This window comes from Rattus rattus, chromosome 7 (assembly GCF_011064425.1).
Source record: "Rattus rattus isolate New Zealand chromosome 7, Rrattus_CSIRO_v1, whole genome shotgun sequence".
NCBI lineage: Eukaryota > Metazoa > Chordata > Mammalia > Rodentia > Muridae > Rattus > Rattus rattus.
The window spans coordinates 41,526,527-41,534,542 of NC_046160.1; the positions used below are offsets into that span (position 1 = coordinate 41,526,527).

At 41.5% G+C, this 8,016-nt stretch overlaps 1 non-coding gene across 1 annotated transcript; it reads right to left on the reverse strand.

The window, feature by feature from the left end:
* Nucleotides 1–4,521: 4,521 nt before the first annotated feature.
* On the reverse strand, nucleotides 4,522–4,653 carry LOC116906468. The gene has a single exon (XR_004388721.1). It is a non-coding gene; the product is annotated as a small nucleolar RNA SNORA17 (small nucleolar RNA).
* Nucleotides 4,654–8,016: the final 3,363 nt, after the last annotated feature.

The window sequence follows — 8,016 nt, forward strand, 5'->3', positions numbered from 1 at the left end:
TGTTGAAAATTGGCCTGAATCTTACTGGCCTATGGGCATGCGTGTGAGACTTTTTTTTTTTTACTGTTAATTGATGTGTGAGAGTTCAGACTACAGTGGACAGTGCCACCCTGGAATAAGGTTTTAATTGTATGTAAAAGCAGGCTGAGCAGGAGGTCAGAAAGTGAAAGGTAATGGTTCGTTGCCTCTGCTCCAATTCCAGCTTGAGTTCTTGCCCTGACTTCTTATGATAGAATGTACACTAGAAAAGGAGGCAGAAATAGCCATTCCTTCCCCTCAGCTGCTTTTGGTCATACTGTTTTATTTCAGCAAGAGAATGCCAACAAAAATATCTACCACCTCCTTTAACAATCTTAAAATACTCGTTGAAGGGTTCTCAAATTCCCTGTGATTGATGGGTAAGTCTTTGCTGAATAATGAGGGTCAGGGCATAGTTCTTAGGCTGCCTCCCTGCCAGGACCAGACCTTGAAGGTCAGAGGTTTGGAAGGACTGTGCTGTCCTAGAAGTTTCTGGAGATCTAGAGGTAAACTCACTATGTTTAGCCTCCAGCGGGTCTTCACAGTTCCAGTGTGGTGTTCCAGTATCTTGTAGCTTCGGCAAGTCCTGGCCTCAACAAACTGCCTGTAGCTAGAATTCCTTGGAGTGTCCTTTCTATTTGGACTCCAGGGCTGCTCTTTGCCCCTTGACTTCATTTCCCTCCTACATGCAAAATGACATCATTAATGTCTCATTTTTTTCTTGTTATTATGAAGAAAGCTCTGACTTTAGAGCTCGAGCTATGCTGGCACTAGTTCTGCCTTTATTTGTAAATAGACATTAAAGTAATAAAGAAGTATGACATAATTTTATTATAGTGTACCTTAGATTAAAACCAAACACAAAAACATGAAACTTTACTTAGCCAAATATGGTTGTATAATCAGCTGTTTATGCGTTCTCCTTTACCAACTATCTTTACTGCCTATTTAAACAACACATTACTTTAATCATCAAAATTATTATAAAATTATTAATTTAATCATAAAAGCAACAATTCACATTTAACTGTCAAAATTTGTGCTGAACTCATGGAGACCTTTCCTGTCCAGTGGGTCAGGGCTGTATTCCTAGCTTTGTCAATTATGACCTGTTTCTTAGACAATGGCCTTTACTTTATAATTGGAGTCTAGCCTTCTCTTCTTTCTCTTTTTTTATTGAGGTTGTTACTTAAATCCTCCAGTAAGTTATTGAACAGAAGACATAACCAGGCCATCATCTGGCCATGCCCTGTCATTTGATCTGTTGGTTTGTTTGCGATTACTGCATCTGTGCCCTTGAGGAACACTGGCCACCAGACGGCTATGCATTCCTCTGCCATGTGCTGTCTGCCTTTCTGTACCAGGATTCATGGAGTGGCCAGGGATGGACTCCTTGTGTGCAGTGGTTGTTTCTGTTGTCTCTGACACAAAAAACTCCGATGCCTCATAAGTATGTGCGTCCTCAGAGAACTTTTTTGTATGTACTTTTGATTTATTGCATGTAATCTTATATCACTCTGGCTGGAGATGATGGCAGGACTAATTCAATTTCTTTAATAACTCGGAATCAATGAGCTTTTTGAAAGTGAATTTTCATAGAATATTTTTAAATGCCAGTTTTGTTCAAGGTTTCTAGTTAAAGCACTGCTCAAAATACCCTTTAACTCTTTAACTGCATTTATAACATAATTTGCTCTCATTTCTCCATTTCCTGACATCACTAATTTATATTTTCCCCAGTTGTTTGGTTATTCAGTCAGTGTGGCTGACTATGCAATGGAGTTGGACAGTCAGGGTATTTGACAGGTCTATGCTTTTGTTTTCTGGTCTTCTGATGCAACATAAAACATCTCCTTTCTTCTGTGTGCTGCTGACTTATTTGATTTCTGTGTGGAGAATTTGGGAATAGGGCATGGTTATCCTTATGTAATATGTTTCTTGTAAGAGATCTTCCTAAAAATAACCATTGCAGAAGTGCAGAAAGATTGTAAAACACGGAGGAAAAGAAGTTTGTTGTGAGACCTGTGTCTCCTAAAAAATGTCAGAAGATCCACCCATGTAGTCTCACCAACATGGCTGCCTAAACATACCCAGAACAAGGACACCACCTATAGATACACTAACACAGAAGAGGGAAAACTCATGAGGCCTTAACTGTAGACAAAGAACTACAGGCAACGATGGAATGGTGAAAGAGGTTAAAAACATTCTCCCCCAGGGATGAGCCTCCTAATTATTTACCAGTGGTTATTAGTGATCATCCCAAAAATTATATTTTTATATCTGTACAAGTAACAAAATACAGTCTCAGTGTGCTGCGTAAGAAAAGGGGGGAGGGGATATGTGGCTTAGTTTGGAATGAGGAAAGGAAATGATGTAATTATGTTAAAATTCAATGAAAAAATTTAAACTGTATGTTTATAGCCCACCTAGTGTTAACAACCTCCTTCTAACTGCTGAGTGGGCAATCTTCAGAGGTTGGCAAGTTACAGTTTCATTTTTTTATAATTCAAAATATTTTCCACTATTTTCTTTGAGAACTTTGAAGACAAAGGTCACTTTGCAATCTGTTATTTCCAAGCTTTTGGAGTGATGATATATCATTCTCTTATCACTTTCAATAATATCTCAGACAAATATCTCAGAGAATATAGTATAAAGAATTTAACCATTATAATAAAGGGGACTTAGGGTTATATTTGAGTTTGTTTTCTTTGTTCTTGTTTATTGATTCTTTGTGAATTTCACATCATACAACCCAATCCCACTCACCTCCCCCTCTCTTTGTATCTGCCCTCCACATTTGCAACCCCACTGCAGCAACAACAACAACAGCAACAACAAATCTTGTTGTAGTATGTCACAATACAGTATACCCTTTTGTTCATTCTTATTTGATTGCAAATGTTTATTTCAATGACTCCTTGGTCAGACATGAGGCCTCTGGCTTCTGCTACTCTATCAATACTAAAATTTCACTGGTGTCTCCTCTTAGAGATCCTGTTGTTGCCCTGTGTCATTCATGGACATCCTGTCCAATGGAAGAACTATCCCTTTCATGAACTCTAGCAGTTCATTGATGGGGTTCATGTTGGGGTGGGCAAACTCAAAGCTCTGGATCTGGGCCTGAGAAGTGGCTGAGCTGGTCAGCCAGATAGCTCTCTGGCTTTAACACTCTAGGAGAAGCTCACCTGCAGTTCCAACAATCAGGGTCAGATCTACCCTGCTGCTCAGGTAAAGTACATAAACAACTCTACCAAGTGAGAGCAGGAAAGGGACACAACCATTTCTCCCACTCTCATGACACTAGGGCCAACTCTTCTGCCTGCAATAGGTGGCAAAAGGTAAGGGTAGAAGAGGGTATCTCTCCCTCGCCCATGTCATAGCAAGGCAGACAAGAGGTAGGGCTGCCTCTCACACACTCACGCCCATGGGTCCTGCTCACCTGCAACATCCAGGATCAGCTCTACTGTGCTGCTCAGGTGAGGGGAAGGACCTGTTCTCCCAAGTGCTGCAGCAGGTGAGGGGCAAAGCCAGCTCTCCCACCCCGATGACCTTGGGGTCAGCTCTCCTGCCTACTGTATGTGGCAAGGGGTGAGTGGAGGGCATCTTTCCCTTACCCATGTCATTGCATAGTAGACAAGAAGCAGGGGCAACATTCCTACAGAGCCAGCTTGCCTGCACTTCCTGTCCCACCATCAGAGTCAGCTCTACTGTGCTCCCTAGTTAAGGTGCAGGACCCATTGTCCCAAGTGCTGGAACCAGTAAGGGGCAGGGACACCTCTCCTGCTCTTATGCCTCCAGGGCCAGCTCTCTCAGGATGCCCAGGTAAGAGGTAGGGTCAGGTCTGCACAGCCCTAAGACTTCAGCATGACCCATGGGAGGCAGACCAGACCAGGGACATCTGCTTGGCCTTTGGTACTAACAGACCCTTCCTGTTTCAGGGCCCTGGACCCAGATGGGACATCTGGTGGCAGCACAGGTCAGGACCATGGTCCCAGGAGGCATCACCATCACTGGCAACTAATATTGGGCTCTTCCTTTCTACCCTCAAGTCTGCCTCTCTGAATTGTGTCCACATTCTTCTGTTCCTCTTTCTTTTCCATTTCTCTACCACTTACTTGCTCCTCTTAGTAGTGCCTGGAGTCCTTCAGTGTCTGGGGTCATCTCAGGAGTGATCTCAGGAATGCTATGCCACACTCATACGTCATGGCATCATGTGGGGGTCATATTTCCCATGGTCTGACCCCCAGGCCTGCACAATTCCAGCCTGTTGGTCATCTTAGGCTAGCAATTGCCTGGTGTTTGTTTCAGGCTCACGCCTCACCCAACCCACTTAAGTAGCCCCTTGCAAGGGTCGTCTCTCTCAGGCTCACTCCCACCCAGGATCTGTAGTCACAGGCAGGGTTCTTCTAGTCTCTGGCTTGCTTCCAGCCCTGGGAGCCTATCTGGGCCGGCCTATTACAAGACTGGTGGTCATCTCAGACTCTCTTTTTGCCAGGGAATGCTAGGCTATTAATCATTCAGATGACCATAGGTCAGAATACTCATCATAGACTAAGTGTCTCTTTTTTCATCCAACTACTAACATACATGTGACCCAGCAACCACACATGCAATGCCTCTAGAGGTAGTATATTTGTTTTTTAAGTATTTTTTAATGAATTCTTTGAAAATTTCATACAATGTCTTAATACAACCCTCTTTCAACTCTTCCCAGATCTGCCTTCTCTTTCCCACTCACCTAACTTCAGGTTCTTTTTAAAAAGAGTTTTACTTCTATTTACTTTTCAAACCAAGAAACAATCTAAGCAGGGTGTGATAACACAGCTCTGCAATCTCCACTTGAGATGTGGAGGCAGAAAAATGAGGAGTTATAGGCCATCTTTACCTGTGTAGCGAGTCTGAAGGCAATTTGGGCACATAAGACCATTTCTCAAACAGCAGAAAGAAAGAAAAAGAAGGAAGGAGGGGCCAGAGAGATGGCTCAATGGTTAAGGGCGCAGACTGCTCCTCGACAGGTTCTGAGTTTAATTCCTAGTTACCACATGATGGCTCACAGCTATTTCTAATGGGATCTGATTCCCATTTCTGGTGTGTCTAAAGAGAGTGATAGCGTGCTCATATACATAGAAGAAAGAAGGAAAGAAAGGAAGAGAGAGGGAGAGGGGGGAAGGAAGAGAGGAAGAATTGAAGAAAGAGAGAAAGAAAGGAGAAGGAGAAGGAAGGAAGAAGGAAAGAATTTAGTTTAAAAATATCCCATATTCACAATAACTATTATGGTTATGTCACCTTGGTTGGTAGGGTTGTTTGAATCATCTATGTTGATACTGACTTACTGACTACTGAGTTGCCAAGGGTAGGTATTGACTATATGTACAGATTTAACTGCTTCAACTTATTCACTCTATATGCATGCTCACCAGCATAATGTGTGTGGTGGCTTGAATAAGTATGACACCCCTATACACTCATGTGTTTGAATGCTTGGTACATAGAGAGTGGCCTTTCCAGGAAGTATGACCTTACTGAAATAGGTGTGGCCTTGCTGGAGGAAGTGTGTCACAGTGGGGGAAGGCTTTAAGGTCTCATATGTTCAAGCTACTTTCAATGTGACACAATCTCCCTCTGTTGCCTGCAGATCAAGATGTAAAACTCTCAGCTCATCCAGCATCATGTTTGCCTGCACTTTTCCATACTTTCTGTCATGATGATCATAAAATAAACCTCTGACCTATAAGCCATCTGCAAGTAAACGGGTTCCTTTATAAGAGTTGCCATGGTCATGGTATCTCTTCATAACAATAAGACCTTAACTGAAAGACCAGGTGTTATTTTATATTCTACAGCACTGAGAAAATGGTTTACTCTGGAAATGACTTGGTCACTCATGGATACAGCATGCTGACATTTTTTTTAAATCTGACATCATTAATAGGTTGTAGCCAATACCACTGAATGATGTTTTTCTTGTATGCAACATGTACCCCAGCCTTGCTGTTATCCAAGCTCATAACCTCTACCTGTAGCTAAGGTCTTTGATCATATTGCATGAATCCCACAGTTGACTTGGTTGTTTATAGTGGGCCACACCCTTATTATCTCTAGCTCTTCCACCTATTTTCTCTTTTCTGTCATCATTTTGTAAGAATTATTATTATTACATTTTCATTTGGTTGACTATTTAATAACTATTACTGTTTCCTTTGTAGTTAAGACTCCTTGCAATTTTAGTGTGTGTGTGTGTGTGTGTGTGTGTGTGTGTGTGTGTGTGTGTGTGTGTGTGAGGTGTGAGTCAGATGACAAAACAGAGTCAATATGTATTTTTACTGATCAATTTCTAGTTTCCTTGCATTGGTGGTCAGAAAAGATGCTCAACAAAATTCAAATGTATTATAATTTCTTGCTTGGATTATTTAATTGACCTGTCATGTCCTGTGGGTTAGTGGAAAATATGTATGTTCTGGATCATTGAAAGGAGTTTCCTCTCAGGCCCATTGTCTCCTGACTTCCACTAATACTTCCCCTTCTTTATTGATATTTTTGTCTGAATAAGTCATCTGCTATTGTATGGAAATTAATCTCTTCTTTGCATTCATTAATATTTGCTTTATATACTTGCTTGGGAATGAATACATATGATAAAATTGCTTCTTGCAGAAATGACATTATGTAATATCCTCCCTTACCTCTTTATTACTTTTAAAATCTTTTCATTCCATTTGCTTACAACTGTTCATGGTGCTTTTGGTTCAGTTTGTATGAGTATTTTGTATCTTTAGGACTTTGTACTGCAAAATTCTTGTCTTATGGCTCAGGCACAGACTCAAATGTGAGAGATTGGAAAAATCTTAGCAGTAGGACTCCATTGGCATCCTTCTTGCCAGGATTCTGAGGTCTGAGATGTAATGCATTCCCCAGATAGTGCCTGACATGTATGCACATGCAGGAGTGATTAGCATGTCACCTCCACAGCACACAAGTCTGGTACTGAAACCTACATTTCCTTGTTCAACTGTGATTTGCAAATCACAGTCAAAGGTTCAGTAAGATTCCTCTAAGTGATAGTAATAGTTCTTCCAAATATGCCTTACATGTCTTGCCTCTGCTGTTTAACATGAGATGTCTAGAAATGACTATGGTATTTAACATTGTCAGACTCATCCAACCACTTATGATTCTGTTTATGGTATAGGACATTACTAAATAAAAAGATTAACCATAGTTTCTACGTACCAAAATGAGCTGAAAGCAAGCTAGTCGATTCATATATGATTTGTAAAGTAGCCATAGGGTGGATAAATAAATGGACAGATTACTAGTCTGGTCTTCGTGTCAGTATTCTCAAAGATGCTTTCTTCATTCTCTTTACAAATGAAAACACATCCTTGACTTTCGCAAAACCTTCAACAGCAATGAAATCATTTCAGAAGTCCATTCCATGCAGATGTGGTTTGGGAGAAGAATCCCCTCGGAGTTTGTGTGCATGGATTTTGATATGCTAATAGTTCTGTGGGAAAGCGTTTTCAATATTCTCTCATAAAGAGGCAATCTCAACATTCAAACAGCCAATATGCAAGGTGATTGCCCTGGGATGGAAAACCAGGTGATTTAAAGAATAGTTTGACCCTTAAAATCCCTGCTGTGGAAAGCTCAAATTATTGAGATTGGCTGTCATGGAAACCAGGATCAATTCAGACAAAGCCATCACTGACACAAAAAGTCTCCCTACTGCTGCCAGGACCTGCCCTCTGCAGTCCAGGCAGGCAGCACACCCTCATCCAGGCTCTGCCCACTACTCATGTGTGGTCTCCACATTTAAAGGCAAAGCTGAAGAAACAGAATCCAGTGTTTTCCAGCCTCTGCTGCTCTCACTCGTGTCCTGAGACTAGATTCAGTAGGTAAAGAATCTGGTATCAAGTTCCCTTTGTAGGCCACTGTTTTATTGGATTGTGCTTTTAGAAATGGAAGGTGTCAGGCATGGAGGAGGGGACTTTG